This window comes from Microchirus variegatus (genome assembly GCF_963457635.1).
Source record: "Microchirus variegatus genome assembly, chromosome: 1".
In the NCBI taxonomy this organism is placed as follows: domain Eukaryota; kingdom Metazoa; phylum Chordata; class Actinopteri; order Pleuronectiformes; family Soleidae; genus Microchirus; species Microchirus variegatus.
Genome location: NC_139802.1, coordinates 9,780,570 through 9,797,063, shown reverse-complemented (window position 1 = coordinate 9,797,063; position 16,494 = coordinate 9,780,570).

The window sequence follows — 16,494 nt, the reverse complement described above, 5'->3', positions numbered from 1 at the left end:
GAGCGTCATGTATTGACAGCTGAGGAGTCCACCCTGTTGCAACACCCACACAGCTGTTCCTAAGGAAATAATACTAATAATTCCACAGATAATGGTCTCTACAACCGTGAGCTGTTTCCTTGTAAAATATTTAACAATCGACACCACTTCCTTATTTTTTTGATTCTGTTCTCCCAGCATATTATTATCACCTATAATAATAGGTGTCCTTCCTTTTAAAATAAACAAAATTAACATGTAACTTTCATAACTTTGAACTGTACACCTGTAATATGTACATAATCAGCATATTTTATATCATTTTCATAGACAATCGCATCAATGAAAAGTGATTTTAAAAAGTCTTCCAAATTAATTATTGTTGGTTGGTTTATTCAGTTATACTTTAATCATTTATTTACTGCTTTCCACAGACTGCACAATGACACAATCTACATATTCATTGTTGTTAATTTGTTTATTCAGTTCCACTCCACAATTAATTCCTTATTCTCTGTATAGCTGTACATTTTTACTACTTTTTTCCCCAACTTTTACACTTTATTCAAATATATAATTAATTTATTATTAAGTCTTGTTAACAGGTATATTCACATTTCACCTCTTATATTATTCTATCATTTTTATATTTAAAGAGTTGTAAGGATCTATTTGTCTGTCTGTCTGTCCTGGCTTCTTTATTTTCAGTAAAGCAGGTTCTCAGTCCTGTTTGAGACACGCAGCCTAGTCTTGGAGATGACAAGCCAAATTTCACACCAACTGCCCACTGTCACTGCTCAAACACACACACACACACACACACACACCAATTTTAGTTGATTAATTAGTTCTTTTGACACACCTAAGAAACTGTCAGACTGAAGGGGTAAACACTCTGAAAAGGTGTGGGGAAGTTTCACGCATGTGCACATCTGTGTCTTTTGTGAAACCCCACGCGATGAGTCGCTATCACCACACATTCCATGTATTACCACCAAAAGGTGTGCATATTGTTATTCCACGGCACATTGCCGCAACATAACCACAAGTGACGCAGTTGAAATGCACTCCAGCCTTCTATTGTACGCAGAAGTGTAGAGGTCAGGCAGGAACCATGTTGTCGCTTACTCGCTGATGAACCGGCGACTTAAGACACACGGATATCTTTTTTTCCGAAACGTAATGCCAGGCTCAGTGCTTTGTATATGCCGCTCTATACGGGGTTTCCTGACACACACCGAAGCACCTACGGACCACTGACCGTCATCTATCACATAAGCAATTCAATTCATTACCGCTTCCTCAAATATAAGAACCTCATCCATATGTATGCGGACGTGCACACACACACACACAGAGGGACATACACATCGGGCATCGGGACGTTCAAGTAAGTCGTTATGTCCTTGATGAAATATGAGCGTCTCAGCTGTACACATGACACACACACACACACACACATAAAAACACACTGATAGCCCCTTCAGCGCATAGACATGGATCTAATATGCAGTGCTGCATTCCTGAAATATGACCCACTCACACACATAATACACACCCTGCACACCCAAATGCATGCATGTGTATGGGCTTCCTGACGCACACACACACACACACGCACTGAGACATATGTTTAGCATACGACACAAGTGAAATGCACAATTCCATGCTTTGTGCACACACACCCAAGCATCATGAGTATTGACAGTCACTATTACCATGAATTTAAACAAATGTCAGTGGCTCACACACACACACACACACACACACACACACACACACACACACACACACACACACACACACACACACACACAAGCCTCCCTGCGCTCTCTCTCTCCTTTTGTCTCTGTGATTAGTGTCAGTGAGTCACTGTTCAGATACTTCCTGTTATAAGACAGGCATCTTTAAAACAGACTCCTCTCTCTCTCTTTTCTCTCTCCATTCCTGCTTTCCAAGCCAACGTCAGGCCAAACACACACACCAAGGTGCCCCCCCCCCCTTCCTCCCTCCTCCACGCTCTCTCCCCCTCTGTATATCGCCTTCTCTTTTTCACTCTGGAACAGTACAGCAGAGAATCTTCTTCATTTGTCAAACACCTTTCGCCCCGCAGCTTTCCCACTCAGCATTTTGCAAACGGCGAACCTTAACCTTTAAAATAAGAGAGGTGGTGGTGGGGGGGGGGGCTTAAAAAATCCTCCGTGATCTAGTGTACCGGCAGTGCACACATGCAGTCAATAATGCAGGCTTGCATTTGCAACACCATTGCATGCACAGCGGCTTATGTGTCTGTGTGTGTGTGTGTGTGTGGCAGAGACAAACGCACACCTCAGGGCAGCTCTTATAATAGCAATAACTGAACGTATCAACACAGTGATGTGCACGGCACTGATTTACTTCACTGCGAGTGCTTGTGTTGCCCGACTACAGGTCGAAATTGCGTGTAAAATAAATAAACACGATGACATGGACAGCTGTCGCTTGTGCCCAAACACGAGTGAAATGGCTGTTACCCTTTGCTCCATGTTGTGACCCACTTTGCCTCAAAATCTTACTTTACCTTCCCCTTTCCTTTCTTTTAAAATGGCAGCAGCAGCAGCAGCAGCGTTTAAGTGCAGGAACACTGCTATTACAAGCCCTCTCCAGTGACTGACACCTCCAGCCCCCTTGTGCTCAATTAGCTTGTAGTGCATTAGCGACCGCATGCTAATTGTCAGCTGGCAAAGGAGTGGAAGGAGAACCCTCAAGGAGATACCTCAGGGAGTGATGGGTGGAGGGAGAAAGAGTGGGTGGGTGGGTGGTGGTGGTGGTGGGTGTGGGCTTTTGTTGTCAGCCCTGAGCACATACTGTACCTCAGAGCAGCAGGAGGAAGCCCACATCTCACGATGCAGCTTGAAATATTTAAGGGGTATCACATTACCGCTTTTGAATAAGGTAAATAACACCTCGGCTGCCACGCCGTGGGTGAACTGACGCTCGGGTCAAATGTGCCCCGTGTGAAGACGTCTCATTTCCACTCAAATCCACTCATTTACAGTAGATGGTGTAAAAACAATGGAAGCTCCACTAAAGGTGCAGTTCTCTGTTTGTCTCACAGGCGATGATTCAGTCTGTGACAACGGTTGCCAGAATGACTGTGTGTGGTTTTTTTCAAATCAGAAGGTTATTGAGCTTCACCACGTCTGCTCCCTACTCCTTTCGCGTTGACTCAATAGGAAACTGTAATCTCTCTCATTTTCATTGTCTCTCTCTCTCTCTCTCTTCCTCTTGTCCTCTTTCTACCACCTTCTACCTTCTGTCTTATCAAATTCCATAGGGTGGGGAGGGGAAGTAAAGGGTGGTGATTACTCATTGCTATTTTAGCAATGTTGGTGCTTCTCAGCCCAGGCTGCAACATCCACCTGCTGAAATTGTGTCGTGTCATTAGATCGACATAAAGATGGTGATACACCTCAGCACAGACATCATTATATATAGTGCTTACAGTAGATACATCTCCAGCAGCAGCAGCAGCAGCACAGAAAGATCAAGGTAAATGGCCGACTCCTGCAGTTGTTAGTCCTGGGTGTGCACAGTGTATGTCTGCATCTAAAGCAGTGAAGGAGTGGTTGTTGAAAAGTCCACCCATTGTATAAGGGAAGGTGACTGATAGATAAGTCCCAGGTTGTGCTCTGTTACTAATATAGTTATGTGGTGTAATCGTGCAATAATAACATCATAATCCCATCTGGAATGAGAAACTGTGGACTGTGCGCTACAGTGATTGAGGCCATTTCCTGTGTGTGTGCGTGCGTGTTTGTGTGTATCATTGTATTTTGAGCAACGGCGACTGCAGGCAGCCTGATAGATACAGGATCATACTGCAGCGCTGACAGTGTCTTCAGTTCTCCTCCTCCTCCTCCTCCTCCTCCTCCTCCTTCACTCTCCACTTCTATTTGCCTGCCTCTCAGCAGAATTATCACTCTACAACACACACATGTGGTAGCAAGTGCGGCCACACATTCACTGCATCAGCTCATGCAAGTGTTGTTGGAACTAAATAAGAGAAAAGTGGACAGTCTGATTTGCAGGGGGGCAGCCGATCACACACCATTACAATGCAGCTCCACGCTCCCTGCAGCAAAACTACTTTCCCTGCCCCACAACTCCGTTACATACACATGTGCACACATGCAAAAGGCAGCCACGCGTGGTTCAGAGTGCAGGGTGCCGTTGGAGAAAACACCGAGACAAAACAGCCACCAGGGATGCGTACGCAGAGAGTATTACAGCATGGAATTTCATCATCAAATCTTATGTCACTCTGTGTGTGTGTTGCAGAGCTCACACCAGAATCCCATGTCTGACTTACACAAGGCAAACAGGAAGTCAGACAAGGAGCTGTTGTTCCATCTTCGCTTTCACACGAGGCACCTCTGTATCTGTATCTGTCCTCAGGTTTAAAAGAAAAAAAGATGTACATACATATGTTTGTTTTGTAGCTTGTTACCTTGTATGCCTGTGTGTGTATTTGACTGCAATCTGAAGCCACCACTGTTATGCCGTACCTTGTGCTGTGTGTACTCATGCACACGGTGTCCAATGGCACTTATTCATCACATCCTTTTTTTTTAACTGACATCTCACTGTGTGACTTTCACTTTTCTCTTTTGGTAAAACAAACCATTAAAGGTGATATATATATATATGTTAGCAATCTATACTATTAAGATGTGAACTAGCTATGATATGTCACTACCACCCAGAGATACATATGAAATACTGGCTTCACTGATAACAATTGTGCAGCCAGTATATTTACAAAATGAATATTCATTTTTGTTTTGGTTTGTTGTGCTACCCACCACCACCCACCCAATTACACGGCAGTTCAAGACATGTGATGCTAGAAGAGCGAGCAGAGAGCGGATAGCTCCGAGCCTTTTCAAAAGCTGAACGATACTGGACCTAAAAAGCCTTGGTACCCCTCTCTAAAACGTCTTGACCAGAGGAGAGGCAAAACAAGGGTCTGACACCTTTAAATATAGATTCAGGAAGGATGTTCTGTCTCTCCCTTACGTACACTGGATATTTGATGTATATAGTGTTTCATATGGTATGTTATTTTTGCCTCTTCTCATCATAATTAGCTGGTTGCTGCTCTCAAGGAGACACCCATTCCTTTGTCTGTTGCTGACACGTGGAAATTAACCAAACCGTTGCTAGACGTTTGTTTAACAACGACATTGAACACAACGCAACAAACAACAAAGGAGGACATCCAGCAGCTCTTTCTTTTTCCTGCTCAGTGTGTGCTTTTCTGTCACCCAATCAGCTGACTGTTGAGGGGCTCACTCTACCCATACTATACCATTACTCTGGTATCCCAAGGGAAGGGTATTGGAAAATGAAACGGTTGGGGCCAGTTTTTTTGTTACTATTCCTAATGGAAAAAAAAAAAAAGTACTGTCCTGAACCGAGCTGAACCGTTCCATGGAACCGTGGAAACACGCCATAAGAACACACTCGGGGAATGTTTTCAAGTGGGATTGCAGTAACCATTTAAAATGCTAAAGGTCACTCTTGTACACTTTTTTATATATTTTATCTTTAACTTGTTTTGCAGACTAATGTCTTTGCACAGTGTGTGCTGGGATTTCACATAAATCCCACAGTCTATACAGTTTTCATAAGAGCCGTCATATCACCACCATGTTTATCCCTGTAATGATGTTGTAATTAACACGTTGCCCCAGACTTGTTGCCTGTTTGACATTGTGTCTGACATTGAATCTGGGGGTAGAAAAGCGCTCAGAGGCGTGTGGTGAGTACGCGAGTGAAAGGCTGGTCTAGACTCCAGGCGACACACCATATGATATTGATTATCTTTTGTTTGGCTATCTCTGTAGCTTCTTGCCCTTAAGGATTAAACTTGCATTATTCTCTGGCATGAGGCTCTATTACTCCAATTTAGCCAGCTCTCCAACCAGCTGTAAAGGCCCCGCTGTAGAAATGTTTGTGAGATCCCATAACGAGACAGCTAAATGTTTCACTGTTTGCTCTAAACTTTCTGCTTTTAGGACAGTCAAACATCACTAATTTAGACAAAGGGGACATATTATACCCTATTTCTCCAAGTTAACCTAGTTCCATGGTGTCCTAATGAACATGTCTGTGACATGTTTTGGTCAAAATACCATAAGGATGGAGCACCACAGCAGTTCAATCACCCTGCCAAAACAGCCCTGTTCAGAACGCTCGGTTTAGTAGTATCTCTTTACAGACAGAGGCTGGAAGTTTGTGTAGGACTCTGTGCTGCACAGTGGAGCCAAGAATAGAACTTTTTTCGTGGACTTTGCGGACTTCCGGTTTCGATGCCGTTGCCAGCACTCTCGCGTGTTTTATGGACAAAGCGGAGCTCTGCTGGACAACAATTCCGGGAATTTAGCGCATTGTGACAATTAGTGCGGAATTCAACATCGCGTGTTTTATCTCCTGTACTTGGACTGAGAAGGACCACAATAAGTGAGTCAACTTTTTTCACACTTTGCTGACTGATGAGGCCTAAATAAGGATTTAATGATTAAAAAGTTGATTTTGCATAATATGTCCTCTCTAAACATTAGTGTGTGGGATCAACTTAAATAGCTGAGGAGACTTTATTTAAGTCTAGATTTGACAAAGTGTCATGTCTTGTTCTCTTTTAGGTCATTCTCAGTTGATTGCAGGTCTTTGGTGCAGTCTCGGCTTCAGCACCTGCTTAACTGCAACTTAAAAACATGTCAGGGAAGTGGCTGAAAATAGGCCATTTTGTCAAGTAGACAGAAACGCAGCATCTGTCACTTGTTGCTGTTCTAGATTTCCCTCTTTACATCATGCGGTACTTTATGTACTGTATTTTTGTGACAACCTATAAAAAAACATTTTCCCCAAAGTGTATGTGAGTGTTACAGATTGAAACAGCAATATCATTTGGACCATTTTTTTTTTACTCTTTCAGTAAATTTTAGTCACATTTATTTCAAACTGAAAGTGAAGAACATTTATTTTTTGTAATTTTTTTTGTGATTCTGTGACACTGACATTTTTGTATAATAGACAACATTGAGAATCAATGAGACAATCATTTCCATTAATTACGTTTCTTTAACTGGAAGTATCTCAATCATAACCTTACAGTTGTAGTCATTTTCACACATTGCTGAGTTCCACTCACAAACTTATGTGGAATAGAACTAAACACTACCAATAAAGAGACAGAGCATTGTCACTAAAGAGGAAGTGGTGATTGAAAAAAAAACAAAAACATAGGCCCATAAGGGAACAATGGGTTTATTTTACTGTAACACAATAAAGCCACCAGTGTAACCACTATTTTGATTTTGACACATTGCAATGCAAAAATGAAACAAACTTTTTTATTGGCCTGTGAAGTGTTTTTCAATTTGCATTAAAGCTCACACTCACACTTTTTTTTTTTGCAACACTGGTTTTTTTTTTCAGCTTGACCATTTCTGGCAGATGTTGAGCACAACTGAATCTCTTCCTCTACGTGTTTGACATCATTGTCACACACTGCTGCACATTCGCTTCCAGCCACTGTAACCTGAAACTCAAGGAAGTGCGTGATACTCTTTTGTCTCCCATGTTGGCCTGGTAGTCACGATGAACCTTTACTTGATCATGTGACGGCCCCATAGTGCTGAAGTGATATGTTTTGTCTTAGGACTGAGTCAGAAAATGTCGAAAAATGTCGATCAGTGTTTTTCAAACCTGGAAATGATGATGTTCTCAAATGTCTTGTTTTGCCCACAAACCAAAATGATTCAGTTTGAATTATTTTTTTTTTTTGTTATCTGGGGCAAAGAAACCAGAAAATATTCACATTTAAGAAGCTGAAACAATCAGAAATCTTATTTTAATAATGAGAAAACCCTCACCCCCCCCACCCTAGTTTGTCTAAAGCGGATGGTTTTGTACAGCATCTCTGTTTGTCTCACCTAGACTTCAACGAAAAGTAAGTCACACACACACACACACAGCATTTGCTTTTACACACAAGCAGAGACGCAGGAGTCTCGATGGAGAATCTATTATAAGGCAGCACATTATGTGTTAGATAACAATCGCTAAATTGCAAAACACATTGATATGAGTTTCCCCAATCTGAAATAAAGCCACAGTACATCACTCACCTCACTCTCCTTCACTCCCCACCATACGCACTTCGCACATGTAGCCACCCCCCCGCCCTGAACAGTTAATAATAATATCAACTGTTGACGACTGAACTTAACTGATTACTTATTTACATGACTGACATTTATGAAAGAAACATCTGCTTTAATCACCGCATGATAAGGACAGACAAGTGGGATTTTCCATATTGGACAAGCCAAACATTGTTTGTCTGTCTGTCCACACACACACACACACACACAAAACCCTCCATTTACCTTGATCTCGCTAATTACATCCAAGGCTTGTGTTGTGTGTTTGACTGATTCCACAGATAGCTGCTGTTTGTGTTGTCCCGAGCGCTCAAGCCCACGTTGTAATTAGAACTATACCATGTTTGACTTCACAGAACTGATGACTGTGTGTGTGTGTGTGTGTGTGTGTGTGTTTGCTGGGCTAACACCCTACCCACCCCCCAATCTGGATCACCCACACACAGCCACAATTTGCCCCAGCCATTAACAATAGATCCAACACAGAAGCCGTGTTTGTAAAAAAAAAAAGAAGAAGAGAAAAAGAGGATGAAATGTGTGAGTTTATGGCCTTGTGCCAAAATAACTGAGGACATAGTGAGTGTCCTGTGTGTATCACGCTGAAACAACATCATATCAAATATTAAACGACACACCGGAGGATTCATCGTCACACGGAGACCTGTTGCCTAAAGCTGCCATTTTGTTGCCAAGAAGAATAACTGTGAAATCACCCGGTGATTTTATTTAACGTGAATACAGAAAGTAAAAGTTGAAAAAGCAAAGCAGCCTCATATAGGAAGGTGAGGGAGGAAATCATGGCAAGGCATGCTTCTTTTTTTTTTTTCTTCTTTTTTTGCCGCGAGGGGGGGGGATGGGTGGCTTTTTTAGATGGTTCCCTCCTCCCTCTGTCTTCTTTCTCTTCACTCTCATCTTTGTTCAAGGTCTGTCCGTCTAAAACAAGGCCAACCCTGCACACTGAAGCAGAGTCACGGAGTCAACAGTCATGAGATAATGTCTCCGCCTTGTATACGCTATAATTGTGTGGCAGTGGTGTTTGTTTGCGTGTATGAGAAAGTGAGAGGATGTGTGTGTGTGTGTGTGTGTGTGTGTGTGTGTGTGTGTGTGTGTGTGTGTGTGTGTGTGTGTGTGTGTGTGTGTGTGTGTGTGTGTGTGTGTGTGTGTGTGTGTTTCTGTGTGCCCATGGGAATGAGTGGGTGAGTTGTCGAGTGAGGAAAAGTGGACATAAATGAACAAATGAACGCAGTTATTTCACTTGTATTACCGCTCACGTGTCAAAAAAACAAAACTTTTATGACTTTATTACACGACTTTATCATTTTAACTGTTTCTGTGACGACCGGTGAATAAAAAAACAACGTTGATCCTCTTCGTCAACATAGTGCACGCTGGGCTCTGGTGGATCTCCTGGTTTTAATGGCCGCTGATGATGCACAGACACAATTTCTAGCTCCATGTATATACGCTGTGCGTGTGTGTGTGTGTGCGCGCAGGCAGGGACACACAAAGCTCCTCGCTCAAACACTCCTCTCTCTCTCTCCCTCACAAAGCCTGCACGCCTCTCATTTGTAAATCACTTAAAAGCATGACAAATGTGCATTGGAAGTTTCAGAGCGTCCCTCTTGAAAGCATTTGCAAGTCTCTTATTCACACACCCTTTTCTCTCCCTGATACACAACTGTATTGTACTAACTAGGCACACACAGCTTGGCTAGAGATGTGTGGTTATTGTCGCCTAATTGTTTTCAGCTTGAATAAGTAGTCGAAATATTTACTGTAATGAAAAGGCGGTTTTGTGACGAATATTAGTCTTATCTTTGTTCCCCTTCTGGTTTATTTATTTTTTTTGGATTCTAAGAGCATAATGAGATATGTTTAAACTAATGGAGGCAGGTCAGTGCGATTGGGCAGATTACATTCAGCATTTTCTCGTGGCTCAACAGAGAGGAGTTTTGTAGCTGTGAAATGATTTGAGAGCACAAAGAATGTAAGACCCAAGTCCAAAACAAAGGCGTCTTGTCCACAACACTAATCCCACAGGAACGTTTGTGCTATTGACAGGGAATTACTGTGTATTTCAATCATGTGACGGGCCATCAAGCAGGAGGGCAAACGGCACTTTCTGGACGGATTTGGATGAGCAATGCATTTATACAGCGGCGTTTTGCAATATGTGGACTCTGAGTGGAACACACTGTGCTGCAGCATGACAACAGAAGGACACAGAGGGGGCGGGGGGGGGGTATATATCTACACTGTTGTTTTTAATAGTCTGGACATAACCCTGCAGTGAAATTCTCAAAGGGTCAGAAAGGGGTCGCTAACCAGAAAAAAAGATCCAACATTAAAGTGACTGTCTCTACACCGAAGTGGTAAATAAAAAATACATAATAAAAAGTGTTTTTTTTTAAATAATATGTCTCTCGTTTGTCTGCAGTGAATAAAGAAATCATCCTGTTGCACTGCAAAGGAAAACAAGCCAAACTTTAATCCGTGTAATTCCTGTCAACACTGATGGTTATTCTCTTTATAAGCTCGCCTAAAGACATCATGCATCGACAGAGTTACTGCACGTCAAGTATGCACTGTATAGTCATAAGGAACTTGTTTTATTTTGTTTCCCATTTTATGCAGCCTTATACATCAACTCCACCCCATTTCAGGGAAAAAATAAATATAGATAATATAACTTAAAAGAAATAAAAAAAGCACAGGTGACTATGTAAAGCATTGTCCGGTCTGGTTCTGTTCAAGATTCAGCAGTTCGGCCCAAAAGAGGGACAATTAAGTCTGAAAAGGTATCATTCTCAAGTAGTTTGTATTTTTTTAATTTGTTTAATTTGTCCCATATTATGCAAAATCAACTTGTTAATGATTCTAATACTTATTTAATATAATAATATTTGGGACTCCGGAGGCAGTCAAGAACGTGTGAAAAAAGATGACTCACTCATGTTTTTGTGGTCCTCCTCAGTCTAAGTACAGGAGATAAAACGCGATGTTGACTTCTGCGCTCACTGGGACGTCACAAGACGCTAAATTCCTGGAGTTGTTTTCTCGTGGAGCTCCGCTTTGTCCATAAAACACACGAGAGTGCTGGCGAGGGCAACGGCTTCCGAAAACCGGAAGTCCACGAACAGTTCTATCCTTGGCTCCACAGTGCAGCACAGAGTTCTACACAAACTTCCAGCCTCCGAGGATTTATCTGTCCAGTGGATACATGTTATATATGACAATGGCAATGTGCCTGCTCGAGCCTGCAAATGATCACTTTTCCAAATGCTAACTGCTGTTAGCTCCCAGTGGCCTCTGTGGCTGATGTCATATCCTGTCCCTTTTGTTTTTTAGGTGGACCTTTAAGGTGGACCTAAAGAGATACTACTAAACAGAGCGTTCTGAACAGGGCTGTTTTGGCAGGGTGATTGAACTGCTGTCCATATATTTTGACCAAAGCATGTCACAGACATGTTCATTAGGACACCAGGGAACTAGTTAAACCTGGAGAAATAGGATATAATATGAGACCTTTAAGGTTATTAAATATATATTTTTTGCTGGGATTTTCACTTCCATGAGGATCTGCGTCGTTTCTCCTCCACTGTCCTCCCTAAACAAACTTTGTTTGCCTGGCAGGACGAGAGGACGAGAGGTCTTGCATCGACAGCGCTTCTGTGTCTCACCACTTCCCCTTAAAAAACCTAATTATATGATTAAAAATATGTAACCAGCCACTTTGAGAACAATGCCCCCGGCTGTCATCAGCGTCTGCGTACATGACTGTCTGTCTACAGAGCAGACAGTCATTACAGACACAGAGACAAGATTCTGTCTGTTGTCACATACAACATGCTGAAGAACTACATGGGGGTGGGTTGTGTGTGTGTTGGAGCCTTCAGTTTTGTGTCTCCCATGGTACACTGACATCTTTGCTCTTGTTTGCTCAGCAGTGTTGAAGTAAATAACTTTGTGTGACAGCGTCTTATAGGGCACGTACACATGATGAGGAGTTTAGGAGAATCTGCAAAAGTTTCGGATCGTTTAGGCTTTTTACCCATGTGTAAATATACTCATTGGGGAAAATAAGTATATGAAAATGATGATATTATAGTCCCACCTCTCTCTCTATCTTTGTCATTTTCTTCTTCTTGTGTTTGGAGATTGTTTGGTCGATTTATGATAACTTTCTTTTACTTTAGGTCCACATACACATTGTAATGTATTGTATACTTATTCTTTTATTTTGTTTTTTTAAGTTTGTACACAGGGCACATACTTTATGGCAGTGGTCAGCAACTTGCGCCCCCGTGGGACAAAACTGGCCCATCAGAATCAGTGTTTTATTTAAATCATTTCACAAAAACTTTTAATACAACATTTATAGACTTTGTTCTGAAATAAAACATGACCTGAAAAAGGAAAAAAAAAAGAAGAAATTTTGTCGCTAAAATTAACAATTACCGGTAAGTGACATTTTACTTTAGTAGTGGAAAAACACTGTTGTTGTAATGGATAGTCAAGTTCAGAGAGTAAATGTCTATAAAAAAAACTATTAGCATGATTCACAAAAAGGATTAACAATACAGAAAGAGGGAAGTATAGCTTAAGAGCATTGTTTTTTTTTTTTACATTTTATAAGTGAGAGGAGTCTTTGTAACAAGTTGGTGTTTGAAGACGACCTCCACATCATCACCAGGCCACTATTGTTAGCTGCAGGCAGCTCACAAATGTGGGCTTTTGTCTCTGACTGAAGACGTTCTAAGACACGAGCTTGTGCCAAATTTTAGTTGCTTTTTTAAATGATGCATTTCTGAAAATTATACTGTTTTTGGGTAGACACTTCAATAGTTAACATTACAAGAAAGAAAAAATCAGGTTTTGCCTGATGAAGAGAGGATGTTTGGACAAAAAAAATTGGCCCGAGGCCAAACTTACTTGCCGACCCCTGCTTTATGGGCTCGTTCCGTGTCTGCACTTCCGTTTTTATTGCATTTCTGTGTCAGCGAAACCATGTACTGGCATATGTACTACAGTGTTAAGAGTTTGGACGCAATGCCTGTGTTTACAGAAAATGTTTGTGTTGAGAACTAAAAAGGAAAAGATTGTAAATGGAAAGTTCTGTTTCTGTGTCATGCAGTAACTATTCCTTCATGATCTTAGTTGTCTATAGCTTCACTAACGCGGTGAATATGACTCAGAGTTTGCTGTAACAGCTTAAGCCGCCAAACTTGCTGCTAGGAAATTGTCGCTATCGTTCAAAAATAACCCATATCCACTCATTGCTTTTTATTCTCATGGGCTATAAGAAAAAAACGTTCTTACGTGATCGCTGCCGTTACGGGACATTTAAATTATTCATGTTTAAATTGAGTCACCTTTTTGAAATCGGTTCACAAAAACTGACGCGAGAATCGTGCTCTGATCTACATACAGTAACGTTTTAGGAGGCTCTTTGTCACACACACACACACACGTAACAATTCAAACAGATACGGCGATCACATCTTCATGATTCCCCCATAAATATGCTGTGATGAAATATTAATGAGGTGTACTTTGTCGAAGGATAAATCATTTATCTCTGCACAAGGCTTCGGCACCTCCATTAAGTGCCTGGTCACTCCCTGCAGGACAGCAGAGGTCTGTTAGTAGCACACACACACACACACACATGGTAAAACACATCAAAGTTTTCAGCTCGTCATTCATTTGCGCACTCTGTCCGTTCAAATGTGCACACATGATTATACGCACACCTCTGCACCCAACCACCACCACACTTGTGTCTTTGTATGATCCCCCTGCCTTGTCCCTATTGTCATGTTAATTACACGTTTGCTCTGTTTTGCACAGGGCCTGCCATCCATCAAAGCGTCTCCGTAGCTTTTCATCTCACACAGTGCATCTGTACCTGTAATTAGGTTTGGGTAGAGGGGAAGAGATGGATTTTGTTAGCACCACGCGGAGGAGGGGGGGGAGAGAGAGAGAGAGAGAAGACATTAGGACGTCTCCATGGCTGTTCTGGGACTAGCCTTTAATGGTGTCTAATTGATGTGAGCTGTCATGGGGCCACAGCTTCATGTGGAAGGAAGCTGATTATCTGTGTGTGTGTGTGTCATCCTCAGTGCACATATATATAAGCAATGGCTCAGCACTCTCAGCTTCTGCAGCCTCAGAAGGTGGGTGCCTGCAAGCTGCAAGTGTGCGCGCACAGGTGTGCACGAGTGTGATTGTTGTGCATCCGTGTAAGCAAATAACGGCTACAAATTTGATGCATGGGGGGATGGGGTTCTTGTTTGTGCTTGTGTGTCTATAGGTGCCCTGCATTCAGGCAAGTCACAGATGAGTGTGCACTGTGTCACTGTGCGCATTAAGAATGAGTGTGTTGAGTGTGTGCATTAAGAGAGCGCGTATGCATGCTTGTATTTATAGCGGCCGAGGCTGTGCTGGCTGAGGCCAGAATAATTTAACATCCAGATGTGCTGAAGCCAGGGGGGAAATCAATACAGACGATGGCTCTCGAGCAGGTGATGAGCACACTGTCATAGTGCAGCGAGGAAGTTGAGAGATTAATATTTAACAGTAATGTGGACTGAACAGATGGGCAGTGATAACAATCTACGAGGGACGTGAGGAAGAGGTCACAGGAACAGGTAAAATAACCATCAAAATAAGGTAATGTCATAATTAACCCTATAACACCAAAGCCTCAAAATGTCCGTCTGGACTTTGCTTATTTTAAAAATAAGAAAAGCAGCCCAAATGCTCTGTGTTCTAAGGGCCAACAATTTAAAATGAAGAAAAACAAAAATATTTATTTAGTAAAAACACTTGTACACGAACACCAGATTTTGGTTGATTTTGAATTTCAGTATAAAACATATTTAAAATGTGTTTTTCCAACTCTCTCCTCTCCGGTGACAAAGACGCTGATTTGCCCGCTTCCTGCAACAGCGCGTGGGAAATGACTGTAATAACCACACGTTGGTTTTGACTTGCAACTTCTCAGCTTTCGTCTGCGATACGCTCAGTGTGGATAATAAAGTTCTTTCAAAGACAATAGAGCTCACAAATTAATTGTATGATGTATTGATATAATACTTATTTGTTGTTTTGTGTTTTGAAATAGGAAATTAAATACACTCAGAGTACACACCTTGTATCTACAGCAGTACCAATATTAGTCAGGAATAATAGATGACAATGTTTGTTAAACATGTTTTGGGTTTTTTTTTTTACACCGTGGTGCAGTTATTACTATACCTCTAAAGTGGTTTTGTTTTCGCTGTTAGCTTTTAGGGGGAATACTCAAAAACCACTGAACCTATTGCTGTCTTTCTCTTCTGTGGATGGGTTGGAAATGGCCAAAGGAAGAACCCAATTTATTTTGTGTGCAAATCAGATTTTTTTTTTTTTTCCTCCACTTCCTTTAACATTGCAAAATAGTGTTGATCTGATCCCATTGAATATTCTTATGTTAATTTGTTGAAAAGAGTGGTGTTAACTGAGATTTCCACTGTACTTATTTTGTGTTACATGGTGTATTAAAGTTTGTTATTAGCTTTTATTATCATTATTATTATTATTTTGTTTATGCCAACATCCCATTTGCATATTTTAGTCATTGTTTATGAACTGAAAAACTGAAGACTTGGTTCTCTTTCTTTCCTTCTTGTCACCATGGTGTTTCCTAAACTTCTTTACTTCTTGCTCGTTGACCTACAGTTTAGGATTAGCTCTGATATAAAGGATTTTTATCAGCACTTACTTAAATCTAGAAAAGCACTCTGAGAGCGCAGACCTCCGCCAAGGCAGCTCAGTGCCTACAAAATACACCCTGCTGGGCGCGCCTGGGTCAGACAGCGAGTGTTGTAACCAGTGTTAACATGTGCGGATCACGCCCAAAATGTAATCAAAATTCCTGGTCCCATTGCGGACATTTCCTGAAAATGTCATCCAAATCCATCTGTGACTTTTCAAGTTATGTTGCTAACAGACAAACAAACAAACTCTGGCGAAAACATAGACATCCTTGGCGGAGGTCAATAAATTGTCGTGCATTAAATACTGTCCCTTCCACACAGTATAGACACAAATCTACAAGCCGTATGGAAGCAAATGTAAAAAAGTAGTGTGTGTTTACTTCCTTGTATTATGTACTGCAGGGATGTCCATGCTGCTCTGCTGACCTTCAGCATGAAATGAAGAATGTCTGATGCCTCTGGTGTGTTTGGAGGGGCTTTCTCTTTTACGAAGATGGACAGCCATGCATTATTGATTACAAAACACTCCTGCAATGTTATTTCAC